The 17,103-nt window shown below is 47.9% G+C and overlaps 1 protein-coding gene across 8 annotated transcripts in view; it reads right to left on the reverse strand.

Moving 5' to 3' along the window:
* Positions 1-17,103, reverse strand: part of LOC117773855 (nck-associated protein 5-like) — a 105,616-nt gene that overhangs the window by 50,959 nt on the left and 37,554 nt on the right. The window contains exon 1 of one of the 8 annotated variants that reach the window (XM_034605687.1): positions 10,055-10,444. The exons of the other annotated variants lie outside the window; for them this stretch is intronic. The gene's annotated coding sequence lies outside the window, so the exon portion shown is untranslated. Of the gene's footprint in view, positions 1-10,054; positions 10,445-17,103 lie in introns of those variants that run through there. 8 annotated transcript variants of the gene reach the window in all.

Raw genomic sequence — 17,103 nt, forward strand, 5'->3', positions numbered from 1 at the left:
TTGGCACAGCAGCGCGGATAATAAAGAAGCCTGTTTTATTGGCTCTCCTGAGGAAACACAACTGAAACACAGGAGGAACACAGACAGCTCCGGGACGACAGCCTGCGTCTGACAGCCGCAGATGAAACATACACAACACTGAGCGTCTTTATGCAAAGTGCAGGAGAAAGAACAAATGTTTGGGGAGTAAAACGCCTCCTCTTGAATCGCCGTGACGTGCTCTCTTTAATTAAAAAACAAGTGAATGCAGTGTTTTGAGCACAGAGTGTAAATAAAGATGGACGATGCGTCTCGTGTATCTTTATAAACAATCTATGGTTCTGACAGGAGATGGATGAGCTACAAGACGTCATCTAATCATCACTGTTACATACATAGAGACGTGTGCTAATTGCTAAGGAGGCTACTAATTAGACTAATGAATACATCAATTAGCAAATACTTAAGATAACAACTCTATTGTCCCAAAGGAAATTGACAAAAATCCATCACAAACCATTTGTTGCACACAAATCAATATATTTCTGTAATATTATTTACAAAATGAAAGTCTTAAGGCACTTAATATCATTTCCTGTGACACATTATCCTTCAGAATAAAACCAGGGTAGTAACATGAAGCTGTGGGACCTAATGAAGACGTGACTTCACCAGACAGACACATTAAACACAATCACCTGCACATTTTTCACATTTCCTCACCACAGCAGACACACAACCCCCCCCCCCCCCGCCCACTACAATAACTCGTGGCTTACATCAACCCTGTCGCCTCTGACAACACATCATTGTTTCTGAGCAGCTTACCTGTCGGGGAACCCCCCCCCCCCCCAGTGATTAAGCCACAGCTGGGGGATGTATACAGTCGACGGATGAATCGTCCGTCTGGACTGAGAACGCCGAGGCGAGATCACAAACGCTAGCAGTGGCGTTCCCGTGCAATGGGACCTGAGTGAGTTACAGCCCAGCCCGGCACGCCGATTGTGAAACACATGGTGACAAATCCGTGAGAAAGTCGAGCAAAGTGAGACATGGGGGTGTGTTTGGGTGTGTGTGTGTGTGTGCTTGCATTAGGTTTGTGTGCTCTTAAATTGAGGTGTGTGGGCGTGTGCGTTTATTAAAGTGAAGGTGTTGCGAGTCCATTCATTAAAAAAAAGTGTGTGCGACTGCACGTTCCACATCTGAGGCTGACTCACACACTCATGTTCCAATTACACAATGTGTCCCTTCCTATTACCGCACACTGTACGCTCACACCATTACGCTACCTGGAGGAGCAAACACAGAGAAGGTCTCTGGAACCTCTCAGCGCAGATATTGTTTTGTTAACAGCAGCGGCCTGGCATTCCTCCAGTCTGTGTTATGGCTGAGCGTCAGCCCTGCAACGGGTTAAGTTTCAGGCCACTTATGCACAGGCATGTTCCAGGAGCAGCGGAGCATGAGCCAACTGCACCCCGAGAAAATCAACTCCAAATATAGAGCAAATTTGACATTCTGTGTTACACGTAATTATAGTAATTGGCACAAGCAGGAGTCAAAATAACAGTAATCCAGCGCAAAATGCTCATTGGCATTTCTATTGACGGTGCTGTGGAGCTGCGTCGGGGCGGCACGTGAAAGCAATCTGTGATCGGCCATATTCGGTATGTGTTTGGACCTATTCTGCTCCGAGTTCATCATCTGCGTTTCAATCCCGATCCACGTCAGCCGATCACTCACTTTATAAAACTTTAGCAGCTGTGTAAACGAGCCCGTCAGAACAGTCTTATCTCAAAGCATCTCTGGAGAAGGAGGTTTGTGTGTGTGTTTGTGGTGGGTCCTGACGATTACGCTGCTGAAACACGTGTTCTCGTAGATGTCAGGGCCGTCGCAGTCTAAAGGATAATTATCACTGCTCGGGTCTTATTTTTGTAGATATGGTCGCTGTTTCGAACGCTTGTGATAACACAGCAGGGAAAGAAAACACCGGCGGTCAGACGATCAGTAGGGACAGATTATCTGAGCCGTATTCAGCGTTTCCCACAGAATAATTCAATCTACACAGACTAAAGAATGAGAGAGAGGGAGCTGCATCGATGCCTTTTGTGGGAACGCGCACAACCACAGCTGAAACTATGATGCCTGACTGTGTGGATGGTAAAAACACCACAATGCAGTAACGGAGAAAAGCACCAAGTTAGACGTGTTATTATGAGAAGTGTCACGTTCCTTGAAAAAACGTCTTAAATTAGCAAAACAAAAGGTTGTGATGAATCACAATCGTATTTTTAAAAAGGTAGAAAAGTTTCCACAGTGTCCTGAAGATCTAGATCTGTTTGAACTGATGAATTGGGGAATTATTTCAGGCTTCGGTCCACAACCTTCGTCCTGTACATGAGAGCATGTGATGAAAGCACAAGCTGACAGTTCACCATGTATACATTCCTCTTCTTCCTCTTCCTCCTCCTCCTCCTCTGCTGTTTTTCTTCCTCCCCCCATTATAAAGCTCGGCTGAGTTGACTCCAGCAGCCAATCACCAGCGGTGCCCACGTGGACCTCCAGCAGTTCCCGCTGACCTGGAATCACCTGAAAGCAGCGGAGGCCTGAGCAGTGGATGGCGCCCCGCTGAGCGTCAGAGGCAGCGCTCGACTACAACTCTACCGTTTTTTATTCTACTGATCTGTGCCATAAGAGGCATTAGCACAATTCTGAAAATGTCAGGATAACATGATCTTCTGCACACGAACCATTTGCTTTCCACACACACACACACACTCTGCACACCTCAAACATCCTTTCCAGCAGCATCACGCACTTCCTTCGAGATGAAACAGCCGTGCACGGCATGCAGAGTTGTTTAATTCACGGCAGATCGACCCTGTTTCCTCCTCACACTGTGTAAACCCTCAGACAGCGAGCCGGCTGCTCCACAGCGCCGTGGCAAGCGAAGACACGATCTGTCAGAGCCGAGGGAGGATCTGTGGCGGCGGCGGGGCATTCGCCAGCCTGAGCCGACATGTTGGACCCACGTGCTTTGAACTGCATTGTGTTCGCCGCTGTTATCGCAGCGCCTGCGTGCAGGTGTGGTAATCCATTGTAAATAGTTTGCCATTAAACACAGAATGAAAGAGAAAGAAAGTGCTGCCTCTTGCGCTTTTGGTTTCCTGTTTCCTTGACATATTATCAAGTGGGGTTAATCTCTCCTCTGTAGAAAGATGTTCACAGATTAAAGCTTTCTCCCTGCAGCAGTTCCTCTTTCTGACATGAACACACACATCAGAGAGTATAAAACATGCATTAGTCTAAACCGTCTTCTCAATATTGTCACTGGAGCTTACTGGGAGCTAAACACCACAATCGTTTTCAACCACAAATGTCCACAGAGTGAAAGAGAAGCATAAATGTTTGGACGAGAGCTGAGCCTCCATGCATTTATGCATTAGCATCTGCACTCCTGCTGCGTTAAGAGTCCTGATGTGCACGCAATCCCCGTGCCCCACATAGGGAATCCTGTTCACAGGGACTCAGCGCTACGTTTGTTGGCTCCGGCTCCGGACCGGTCATTCCCATCCTTAATCCTCCCGCTGCGGTGTTATGTAACCTTCTGCTCCGATCCAAAATTTCAGCCGAGCCCTCAGCGTGGGACAAAGAGCTCGCCGAGGCGTTTGATAAGTTATAACATCCAACCCAGTGTGGCAGGAAAACAGAGTTACAACTGGCAGGAGGGCCACAGGACAGACGGGGTGAGAACTGGTTCGTCACCTAATGGCTCAGAAAATGGAGAACTTTATATTTTAATATCAAAAACGGAGCATTTTTACACGTTGAATATTTGATACTCAAAGATAGAACAATCTTACGTATAGCACAGCCCTCAGGAGCAATTTGGTATCATTGTCTGGCCCAAGGACACTTCAGCATGTGGACTGGCCGAGCAGGAAATCAAACTACCGACCCCCTGATTTGTGTACGTCCCTCCCTTTCCCCTGAGCCACAGCCGCCGGCAGCCTAGTGTTGTTTCCTCTCTACAATCAAGCACCAAATACTGAGGTGGCATCAGAATCAGCTCCAGCATAAACATCTGCTTCCAGCCTCTGATGCGTGCACATCTGTGACCACTCAATTGGTCCCAATCCATTAAGCAGCTCCAATCAATCACCAGAAAATGGATGGCTGCCGAGCGGCGGGCTGACCCGCGGCCGCTCCCTCCACCTCACCCACAGCTGGTTCCTGACCTCCATGGTGGACCCCGTCTGCAGCGGAGGGGCGGCGGAAAAAAACAGGAGCCACATGTCAGCACCTCACACACCCTGCCAGCCCGGCACGACCACGGCACGCCATCAATTATTGACGTGGTGAAATGTGATGAGCTTCCACACAAAGAACAACAGAGGGACGTCTCACATCAACGTGTTTGTGCTTTCAACGCGTTCTTCTTCTTTGTTCTTGCACATTCTGACTCCAAACGTGTGTTTATGTGCACGTTCTGTGGAAATAACATACATCCTGTCGTTTCAAACACTGTGGTTCATGTACACACCCTGACGTGACGTAATGACACTTCCTCTTCACGTATTGGCGTTGTGTTGTGGTCCTTGTTTGGACACGTGTGAGTAATGCAGTCAAACGAGTTGAGATGATCGTGATTAGCCACATTTAACAAAGTCAACAACACGTTAAGTGCAGTGAGCTGTTTATGTTTTTCCTCCCTGATAAGATCGAGCCAACAGTCCCGATAAGGTTTAATTACACTGGTTGCAACATAAAAGTGATGAAGAAACTCATTGTTATTTTGTGACGGGTTGGATTGACATTTCCTCAAAGCACGTGATTGACAGACGTGTGAAAATGATTTGTCGTCGCGGCCCGTAAACGACTCTGAGGAATTATCAGCAAAATCAGAGTGAGGGCAGGGATTTAAAGACATCCCTCTCCCTGCCAAGATCAGATCAAACGCATCTCTGTACTTCTGAAGCAGCAGAAACGAGACGTGAGGAATCCTCCGAGACTCCTTGTGAGCTCAGAGGAATGTGCTCGCCAAGCGTGGATTACCCCTGCCTGACTGTCTGTCTCCCTAAATGTTTTCTTATTCGCGCGCGGGGTCTGACCTCAATTGTTTCCGAACCACAGACGCATTCCTGTCCAGACGAAACGAAACGTTGCGAGCGAGCAGATGTGCTTTAAAAATGGCTGCAGCACCCGCCTGTCTGTGGAGAGGGTTTACTCACCGGCGCGGCTCACGGAGAACGAGGACGGGGCCAGACGCCAACACACTGGGGGGAACTCACAAACACACGGATGAACAAACATGTACAAACACTCGGGCGGAGACACGCACACACACACTCTCACAGTTTCCTGAATCTTTTATGTCCAAAACATAAAAGAGGGATGACTCCTCACAGTCGCTGGACCTGAACAACTGCAGATATGAAGAAGATGAGGGAAGGAGACAAGAAAACCTTCATCCAGACACACCTTGTTTTGAAATCACAAATTCACAGCCACATGCCAACAGGTAATAATCCACAGTGTGTGTTTAAGCTTTTCCAGAGATGGTTGAGGAGCTTGTTTCCAGACATAATTGAGTTTGAGTAAAGCGCCCTTCACTCTGGACTACAATTACCTCGTGATATAAGAGTTTACCTGCGATAAACAAAGGCTGTTTTTCACTTGGCAGGAATTCTGCTTCTGCTCAGGTATGTTTCAAATTAACTTGATTGTATATGGTGTCGTCTGAGGCCACAGCCAGCTGGTGATAAATCATCCGTGTGCGGCTTGAGGTGCTCTGGAAAGTGAGGAGCTGTCTCAGGCCAAAGAGACGACCTCCTGAGGCAGGTGGAAGAGGAGCTACAGGCATCAGCTGAATCCTGAATGTCCCTTCCTGTTTAACCAGTTAAAAGCTAAATCTAGCAGCATCCACGGGCACCAGTGGTGAAAAAGCAGCCACACATCATATCGCAGTCACATGTCCCCTGCATTGTTCTGTGTTTCACACCCTGCCTGCCCCTGCGTTGGAGTAATTGAGCAGGGACTCACGTTTACTACTGTACCGTAACACTAGAAGGTTCTGCTGACTCATGGAGACTGTGCACAGGCTACGGGTGTTTTACAGCGGCTGTCAACACGTCGTTTTCAGAGAGGGGGGCAAACAGTAGCTCTTTACAGAGGAGGACAAACGGCCGCTTCACGTACAATAGAGACAAAAGTATGGTAAACGGGAGCACTCGAGCCAAGGGGCTGCCATCTTCGCTGCCGGGTGCATGTGTGCAGAAGTCATAAATTCATCTGTTCTGCAGGAGTCACATGTTCAGCTTGTTGCGTCACCTGATTTAACTCCTAGTTTCTGGGATAGACAAACAAACTTCTCACTGATGCATTTTCAAATCCAAAGATCTGCAGACAGAGGTGAAAGCCGTTCTCTCCTCTGAGTCATCGCAGGCGCACATCGCCATGGCGTCCTCGTTCTGGCGCTCTGGCATGCCGGTAATCAAGTCATTAAAAGTTACTGTGCTCATTGCGATTCCCTCTAAGTAAAGAGTGCCACCAAATGGCTTGAGGAAAACAAGAGAGGTGTTTGAGGAAGAGTTTTACTGCATGAAGGTGAGCGTCTCCTGCAGCCACGGGAGGATTCTGCTGCTGTTATCCACTGATTTACAGCCAAGAAAGTAGGGAGCTGGAGTTTGTTGACATTCCCTTCCCCACACGACCACAAATACAACGCCGACCCCCTCTCCCCGAGCTCGTAAACAGCTCACGCTGCATCACCGTGACCGGGACAGAAATATGAAATGTGAGGGGAGGCCCACACAGCGGGCTTTGATCTAGACATGTGAGATGCATGTGTCGGTGAAAGTGTGTCAGCTGTGGGTGGTAAACAAGGACAAACAACTCTCGTAAACTGTCGGCATGCAGAACGACGACCTAAAAACAAATCCAATTTGGGGATTTTATCTCCTTCCAAGAACTGAAACACTTGTGAGGTTTTTGAGGTGGGAATACGAGAGACATAAACAACTGGACGTCAGGCACTAACTGCAAAAACAGCCCTCGAATCCGTGCACCTTGGTGAACTCACATGGAAGCGAGTTCGTCCATTTAAAAACCACAGAAATGCTCTGGCTCTAATGACATCACCGAGCAGTCGGCGGCGAGGGTGTCTGGGCAAAGCTTTGTCTCCGGGCAAAACAGTCGGTGGATGCAATAAGCCGCCGATAGCTCCCAAATAAAAGCTTTTTATTGCTTATAAATTGTGTCAGACCATTAAACTTTATGTTTTTCCCTGAGTGACATTACTCCGAGTTAAGCCAGAGACATCTGATAGTCCCATTTCTCCGGATTTCCAACTTGTTAACGTTTGAAAAACAGAGAGAACGAGGCGTCAGCCGGGACGTGAAGTGTTCTGGGTGTTTACAGTGAAGAAACAACACACACAGCCCGATTCGCAGATTCACAAAAACAGGTTCCTGCCAGCCCCTGAGGTCTGTGCAAGACTGCGGCTGTTTTTAGAGTTCCCACGTGGAGCTCGTGGGGGGAGATAAATGTAGAGTAGGCTGAGGGGAGGAATGCATTCAGAGGAGCTTTAATTGAGCTGCATGGCCTGCAGTCACAGAGGCAGAGCGTCTCAACAAGGCTCAGGCTGCCGAGATCCTGAGATGTGCCTCACACGTACACATCATTAAACCGGCTGCTCTGGCTCGCAGCTCCGCGCTGCAGATGAACGCTGCAGAGACGCAGGGAATCACATGGGAAAGTTGTCTGGAAGGAGGCCCCCCCCACCCACCCTCCATCCATACCCTCCCTCCATACCCTCCCACCTCCTTCAGAATGAAAGTCCCCCTGGCTGCCAATGAAGGGGAAGTGCTCCCATGCTGGGGCCCAATGGCGTGGACATTGAACGGTGGAACATTCCTCAGTAATTCAGTTTGACCTCAAACCAATACGCAAGCTGAGGGTCAGGGAATACAGAGGAGACAAAAGGGGAGGAGGAGGAGGATCGGATGTGGAGGAGTGAGATATGACAAACAGGAGCACACGTCACCATGTTCTGCTCCTGGTGTGGCCTGGTCTCGATTATGACTCTAATAAGAACGACTGGCATCCAAAACCTCGGAGCGCACACTCTCTGCTGTAACTGATGAACTTTTCACATCCAGAGAGAATTTCACAAACAGATTCCTGTCCAGACGTCTCTCCACTTAAAGGCCGAGTCTCGTGACTTTGCCCTCACTGCGGGGACACGTGACGCGGTAATGGAAGCGTGTTGGTCGAACGGGAACACGGCAGCGGGGAGGAAACAATAACGTGGAGAAATGGCCGCGCCGTGGAGAGAATTACAGTTTTAATTCTATAAAATCAAATCCCTCCACTTGGCAATCCTCTTATCAAGTAATCCCCAGGTAGGTTTCAGAGGGGCGGCGGGCGCCAACTGCCCGGCGCAGCTACACATCTGCCCTGGTGGCGGGATGATATCAGCTCTAAATAAAGGCTCTAACGGGGCCAAACACACACTGGGACAAAAGGATGAAATGGAGCCTCTGGTGAGTAATGGTGATTGCTGTTGTGCATAACATCCCAAAACATTGAAAATTGAAATAAATATTTGATGGACGTCTGGCCCAGTCGGTACAGGAGATTAATGATTCAAGATTAAAGTGCATGTAAACTGTGCTTTTAGTGCAGAGATAAATACTTCTCAAAGATGATGAGTCACGTGGTTGTTGATAATGAAACCTGGTTTATCACAGTGGTTCACAAACCTTTTAGCCACTGACCCCAAAACAAAGGACGGGTTTTTTTAAAACCATAAACATTGATATTCATTTGAGCTTTGATTTTATTCTGCACTTTTAGTCTTAATGGGTTCAGAGAATCATCTCGTGACCCCTGTGCTCAGTGTCTCATGACCCCCTCAGGGGTACTGACCCCTACTTTGGGAACCACAGTCTATAGGGCCATGATTTAGAAGTTTGTGTGACACTTTTGTATATGTTAATATTCCTGAGCTCCTAAAGACACTTGTATACTTAAAGTTTCAGTAGAAGGTCAAAGGTCAGCGAACTAAACTGCCTCTGGTACTCTCACTTGCCGTCTCTCCAGCGTTTTCCAGCTATAAAGCACCCAGTACATGGCAGCTGCTATTTTCTGATCTCATGTTGGGAAGCACCCGTTCCCAGGGCATAAAAAAACCCTCAACTCAAGCTCAGAAAAAAGACAGAATGGCATTTCTCTCTGGCTCTGTGACAGCAGAGAAGATACCTCCCATGCTCTTGTTTCCATGTTCCCTCTCAGCTCTGTTTTTAGAGATAACAAATCCAGCCACAAATATAAAGCCAGCGTCCTACAATTGGCATCCTGTGTGTTTTACACTGTAAATATGGCTGAGGCTGAGGAAACCCTCCACCTCTGACCTGCTGTGACTTCTGGACACGGTCGTTGCAGCACCTAACGAGCTGAGCAGCGGAGAAGCTGACCATCATAACGTGATACATATTCTCCAGGATTTAGCTGTATCCACACACCCAATTCAGCACCAGTCGTTTCAGCCGAGGATTAGTGGGCTGGATAGAAAATCTTAATCTGCCTGAGAGAGAGAGAGAGAGTGTGAGGAAAGAAAAGAGAGGAGTGGGGGGGGGGAAACATGCATTCCTGCACATACAAATCCCCTGTACCGCTGGATTGTTTTACCTCAAACGACGGGTATCTGTTCCCTCTGTTATCAACCAGAATCAAAGTGCTCGTACGCAGGAAACCGGCCCCATGCTGTTGCCACTAACAACAGGACATGCGATTCCCCTCCCTGCTACTGGCTCAGTGCGAATCAAAGATCATCTCCTGCACATGTGAACACTGCTGATATATGAAACGTGTTCCCTCCTATGTAAAGACAGCTGGAGGAGGCGCAGCAGGAAGAAACAATCACCAAGCATCCTTGAATCCGTCCACAAGCAGAAGCAGAGATCTGTCTATTCTGGCACATATTAAATCCCCAATCCCCAAATGAGGAGGATCGATAAGACAGTAATGGTGCGGTTGCACATTCCGGTCATGTCATGTCATGCGTGCAGCCTCTTACCCTGCTGGAGATGCAGCATCCTGGTGCGTTCAGAGCACACACATGGTAATCCACCAACACGCTTCCCTCCTGCTCTGCAGCTGCTACCCCACTGATCCCGCGGATGATAAAGTTTACATCCACAATGCAGCAGTGCCGGCTCCACACCGCTCGCTGACTGCCGCTCCACTGCCTCTCCTCCCGTCCCCTCTCTCCTCTTCTCTCAGGATCCTCGCCTCCCTGTCTCCGGCTCCTCGCCGCTCCCTGTCTCTCTCAATCTGGCAACATGCATTGACTCTCCCGGTCGCTGTTCTTCCTTCACGCTACGTACGCTCTCCCTCTGTGCTACGCTTCCTCTCACTAACACACACACACTCGCTCTGAGGCTCCTCTTCACACACTGAACGCTGTGTGTGCCTCCCCTCCCTCCCCGCCACCCACCCCGCCTCCTGGCTTTATGTTTCCTCAGAATACTCCTCTCCTCTCAGTCCTGTCTCTCTCTCCCCAGCTCTCTGACTGCGTCCCTCCTCCTCGGACGTTAAACATGTGTTCAGGGAGACGGCTGCGCTGCTGCCTCTCCGAAGGTGGCTCTTTCCTCAGGGGAGGAGAGGCGAGGTTGGTGTGGGGGTTTGTACGGAGGAGGAGGAGGGGGAGGAGGAGGAGGAGTTTTTTTCTGACAACAGTGTCGAGGGGGGGTTTAACTCCAACAACGTGAACAGGCAAGAGGCAGCCAGCTTGTGATGTTCCAATAACTGGACTCTTTATGAAAACAGAGGGAGAGAAGGTGACGGAGGAATGAACCACACCTAAACGGAAAAGTTCTGACTCATGATGTTGCGTTCAGGTGCACTCACGGGAAGTTATTATGCAAACCTCTGCAAATGTTGCATGACGGGGGATGCAAACATCCCAGTTGTGATGATGCAAGAAGTGTTTTCAGATGCATTTTGAATTCCCATTCCATTTGAAGCACTACATCCATACGACTGCGTTTTCAAACTAAAATGACCTCTGTCCATATGAGCGTTTTGGAGCAGCAATGACGAAAAGTCAAATGCAGAATCTACGTCATCGTTCATCATCAACATCTAAAAAGCAGCCCCCCGATTAACTAACCCTAACCCGCCGGCAGCGTTTCAAAAGTTCTCTCTTGTAGCGGCTCTAAAACTTTAGAGAAATGAGGACGCCAGGCGTTTTTACAACTCTCTGCATCTGAAAAACACTGGCTGCCTGTTTTAACTCGGAAAACAAGGGAAAGAAAGAGCAGCCACTGACAAAAGGCAGACGGGGACAACCGAGGAGGAGATGAAGATCAAGAGAGCGACGGACAGAAAGTGAAAAGGTTGAGAAAGAAAGAGAGAGAGAGAGAGAGAGAGAGAGAGAGAGAGAGAGAGAGAGAGAGAGAGAGAGAGAGGGAGAAAAGTGCTTGGGTTTGCCTGCATGGGCCGAGCGATGGACCAGGCTCCAGCCCATCTGCTGCAATCACAATCAGTCTCAGCTGAATGGCTGTGACAAACTGCAGCCTGGAGCCCACAGCCTCGACCGGGCAGGGACGCCTGCGAGGGCCGGGGGAGATGAGAGGAGGAGGAGGATGAAGAGGATGAGGAGGGGGGGTGCACTCTCTATTGTCTGCTCCCCAATAGGACCAGTGCGAGAGGGGGCGGGCACTGGAGGGGTGAAAGGGGGAATTAAAAGGGTCCCAGTGACAGGAGCGCTCAGTTAAAGAGGGGGAAGAAAGGCCGGGGCTGACTTACAGCCGGGGCCATCACTGCCACTTTACCCCACATTCACTGTCACTAATGTCCTCAATGACACTGGGCATGTGAGAAAATTAGTCTGCAGGAGAATGGAAGGTAGAGGAGGGGGCTGCAAAACTTAGAGACGAGGGACGGTGGAGACAAACAAGCAGGGACGACATGTCACGGGGAGGATTATTTCAAACTGGGATTAAAAAAAATCCACACATCCCGTCACGTTCTCGTTATCAGATAAAAAAAAAAAAGCTGGTTCCCATTTGTCATCATAAAACTCAGAAAGATTCATGACGCCTGATTATTGCGTGTGTCATGCAGAGGGGTAATCAAGTTTATCATAAGCGCAGCTGTCTGGCAGGGGGATCTGAATATGGAAACAGCGTGATTCGATTCCGAGAGCAGGTGGTCTCCTATTAGACACTATTGTCCTGGTTTGACTAAAATAGACAAATGAAGAGCTGAGTCAGCACCAACACTTACATATGTGATGTAATCAAGAAATATGGAGGCAGCGTTCACCTCTAATTCAATCAACAGGACGACTCCCTGAGCGATGGCTCCAGTCTGCAGGGTGACACACTCAGCAGAGCTCGGCGGCGAGAGGGCCGGCGGTGTCAGAAATAGCCGTACGCTTCTTTTCCCAGAATGCTCCTCTGTCTCCTAATGAGGAAACAGGCAGTGTTTGTTTCTTTAGCTTTGTTTTCCTCCATTTCCCAGTAATGAGAGAGTAACGGACCCTTTATGTTGAGACAGAAGTTCAAAGCAGCTCCCGCAAGAACCTCTTCATTATGTGCTGGGTCGGAAATCTAAAATAAAGTTGGTCTGCTGCAAACACTGAAACTTAAAATCTGGAGAAACACATTAGATAAGACCGTTCTGTTTTATTTGCATATCAGAGCATAAACAATATTTGTGGCTGCGTCCATTTTGTTTGTATAAAGTGAAAGTAATCAATAGGTACTCTGATTAAATTACATATCTTTTTTCCTAATCCAATTGATTATGTTACAGATTACAAAACATGTAACTTGTATTAAGCAATCAGACCCAACCCTGATTACACTGCTTATGTGTGTATAGTGAGAGTCTGTATTTGTTATATCCGTGTGTGTGTGTGTGTGTGTGTGTGTGTGTGTGTGCGCGTCCACTCTGTGCGCTGAGTGATCTGCTGGGCTCATTAAGGCGCTGCTTATTGCTCTGCCAGGGGTGTCAGTGACAGATTCCACTGTTTGGAAACACTCGGCCGCCCACACAGCCAGCCTGGCTCCACCGCTGTCGCACACACACGCACGCAAAAAACACACAAACAGGCACACACAGGCTAGGTTAGCATTCCACAGAGAGGAGGTGTGGGGGTGTAGGGAAGGAGACAGGATGGTGCTGGGACAGTGGCTGGAGGGACGGCGGGTCGATACGGATTTGGGTGCAGGGTGTCGTGGGAGAAGGGGGATGCTCGTGGTTGTGGTTGTGTAAAGTGTATGTTTGTGCACATGCAAAGGAAACGTGTGAGTGGAAGCACCTTGGAGGGACCATCGTGGTTGGGTTGTGTGTCTGCAGTGGTGGAAATGGAAGTAGAATCTTTTTTTACCATGATTTTGTCCAAATCCTTTGCAACAAAATCCAACAACGGCCTGAATTACACCATTAAGTTTGCAATCAACAAAACTGATGAGAAAATGAGTTTGTGTTTCATCGTTAGTGGCTTAAAATGAGTAATTCTGAATTACTGGTCCTTTCAGCCTGATGCATCACATTAATATCTGCATGTGAATGTGATCGCTTGTCCAGATGGAGCTAAATTCACGTGCTTGATGCTGTTGAACAGTTTAATCTGTTCCAATCTGTCATTTTACGAGATGATCATATGTTTTGAGAGTAAAATATCAAACTGCAGCCATGAAATAAACGTAGTGAAGTGGAAATTAAACTATTTCCCTTTAAAATATGCTGGTAGTTGCACAAAATGGAAGTACGAAGGTAGGGAAGGGGTCAGAAAGTAACACATGTACAAACATCCTGTTGGTGGAATGTCCCCGGCTCCAGCCGTCAGCCACACGTTTCCTCCGTGACATTAATCCCCTGCAGCTTGATCACAGATGACTGACCAGAGGCCGGCATGTGTCACTTGAGCTCATTACTCCACCGGTCGAGTCCGCCGTCTAGGTGTGTGTTCCGAGTCAGACGTTAATCACACAGGAGGAGGAGGAGAAGAAGAAAAACTTTTGTTTCCTTCCCGACAATTAGTCGTTTGAGCTTAGACGAGCGTCTGAGAACAGCCATTTAATTTCGAGGAAAAGTGAGGGGTGTGAAACCGTTTGGAGACACATCAGAGGGACCAGATATTTAGCTGTCAACACGGCTAGACTGTGTTTCTTGGGGGGGGTTTCTGCATCAAGACGAACAGAGGAAACGCCAAACTGTTTGTTTACCCAACACACGCCTGCTCAGGATCCTCAAAACTCACATGATGTGTCACGCTGCACGAGCCCCTACAGGGACCATGTGTGTGTGTCTGCGTGTGTTGTTTAACACCAGAGTGGCAGAATGAAGTGTGTAACACAATGAAAGCGATAATGCACCTCTGTCACGTTTCATTAATCACAGGGACAGGGGGGCGGGCAGGGTGGCGGTGGCGGTCCAGACTGACATCACCGAGGAACGCAGGAAGTGCTTCAAGCCGTCAAGACTGGAATGAGCAGGATTAACACTGATGGATTTCATCTTTAATTAATCTCAATTTAATACCAACAAACGCTTTCACGCTCCTCGTGTGATTACAGTAAATAAACGAGACTATTATGTGGTAATCTCAGTGGTATCCTCTTTCTCAGTGGTACAGTTACTGGAAATGTTTTAAAAATACTCATGTGCTGCTGTTTCCTCTCACAAGGTCATTTTCTACGGGAAGAAATAGGTCTATTGTGCTCATTTGTACAAGCACTATAAAGTAAAGAGTCCAGCATCATATTGTACTGTTGTGTCTCTCACTGGCAGCGTGTCCTCTCACTCCAGTGGTGGTCTCGATCGTCAGATTCTAGAAATGGTCAGAGGACACACACTGTGACTTTCCCCCCTTCCTGTTTCCTCACAGAGACGACGAGAGGATGTTTTCCACGGAGCCCCGAGCGGGAGGTAAATAGCGTGGATGAAACCACTGTGACTTCCAGCGGCTAAAGCTACACGGGATCCATCAACAAGCCAAACCGCACAAGACCTACCAACAAAGAGAACCACACAGGATCCATTGCTTCTCTTATCTTAAAGTGGGGATGTTTTCCTGGGGGCTGTGCACCAGGTATTAGTCAAAATAACTGCACGCTTTCCTGAGCACAAAAGGAGTCGCCGCTCATTCTCCCCGAGCTTATCTTGATTAAAAAACTCCTTTCATTGCACAATGGAGCAAGTCGACTGCAGTCAACAGACCTGGATGTTGTGTGAACCTTCGTTTTAATCAAACTGATAACAGCAAATGACTGAAATCAGATTAAAAAAATAATAATATTCCGAGCTAATGCATAATTTAAGTGCAAGAATTTCAAACGAGAGTCTGAGAACTCACTTGGAGAAACAATTTTAATTAGCTATTAAACGAGACCCCCCAAAGACTCAGCACTTAAACACAGCTAATTGCCTCGAGGAATGCAGATAATGCCTCCGTTCAATCCAAGTGCAGAGACGACATGTCACAAATCCTTCTGAACACCACACGTACATAAACAACTGCACAGTTCATACCTCCAGCGAGGCCAGTCCTGTAAACATGCATGATTGTTTTCATTCAGGAGTTATTCTCTGAGAAATTGGTGAAAATGTAAAAGTGATAGAAATAATCCTTGGATTCTTTTTTGACCCATGTCCCCCTTTTTCTTCTCGGAGGTTTCTTGGAAATAAGTACCTCAGTTTTTCCATAACCCTGCTGACAAACAAACAAACACATGTACGGGGATGGAAATAACCTCCTCGCTGTATAAAGCTGTTTACTTCATCTGCAGGGAAAGGATATATCCATTATGCTAAGTGTAGTCATTTTTTCCATAAGTGCAGTAGACAGCTGCTGAGCTTCATACTTAACCTTGACTGCATCAGAAAAGCAACATAAAGGCTGGTGCTGAATGATATGTGGAGAGGGAGGCGGTGCATGTGGAGCAGCCGTTGCATATCACTACTTTAGCAACGTGCATGGGAATGCGGCTCTGCCATGAAACGACCTTGAGGGAGCATCAATAAACGGCTTCATTAACCCATTCGATTAACCCCCTCCTCTCATAAGCTCCATAAAACTGATCCATGTATACTTTTTACTCTGGTCTGGGGTTTGCACATGACTCTCAGTGGCCGCAGCGTGTTCAGGACCAGGGGAATCGAATGTGTGTGTCTCAGACTTAGTGAATCCTCGCAGAGATAAACCAGCGAGTGTTGACTTGTGTCACGGTGCAGCGGCGTGTCGCCTCGCTCACTAATTGCTTCAGGGAGTTCATCATCACCCCCGTACGTCACTGACAAGTGTGGTAAAGATCATCAGGGATGTTTTAGCTTAATTTCTAGATATCTGGATGAAGTGTAGATGTGTCGTTCATCTTTATTCACAGTCTATTAATAGCACACATGACTAGTTCCTGTTTGAACTCAAGCTTTTCCTATTATGGAAAAAGCCTAATCAAAATAATCGACTGATTTTAAATGGTCCAAATATCAAATTCCACCAGTGCCTGCAGGTTCAAATGAATTCTCCACGGACTGATTTATTTACCCGCTGACTGTTCCTGTGAGATATTTCCTTGAGTCTGGGCTCCTGGGCCATAAAGTGACCTCTAATGGATGGATTAGGCGAAGTCATTCACTTCAGAGGGCACACAAATATACTCTGGGAGCGTATTAGATCTCTTTGGAGCTTAGCATGATCAAATTATTGCATTAGACTGGTCAACTTATCCAATTAAAGTTGTAAAATGCGTGGCTCTCGTCCAACCGAGACGGCGGATCCTCGGGGCGTCTGCGGGAGGCTGAACCCTGTCCACCTCCTCGTCGACAGAACAGGCCTCGCCGCATACTTCAGCCGAGGATTACAGCCTTTCATGTTGCTCCGACCGCCGGCAGCACACAGGCGTCTTTGAGGCCCGATATGTAGGAACATCAGCAAGGTCCAGATTTGTAACACTGCTTCCCAGCCTGGCGCTCCTGTGGTCGTTCTGCTCTCATGTGTAAACACCCGCGTGTTTTTCCTCTCTCGCTCGACCCCGCCGTCCTCAGAGAGAGAGCAAGGACGTTTCCTCTCATCGGCGTCCTCCAAATTAAAATGTTGGGGATCACTCAGAG

The sequence above is a fragment of the Hippoglossus hippoglossus genome, chromosome 2, assembly GCF_009819705.1.
Source record: "Hippoglossus hippoglossus isolate fHipHip1 chromosome 2, fHipHip1.pri, whole genome shotgun sequence".
Lineage (NCBI taxonomy): Eukaryota > Metazoa > Chordata > Actinopteri > Pleuronectiformes > Pleuronectidae > Hippoglossus > Hippoglossus hippoglossus.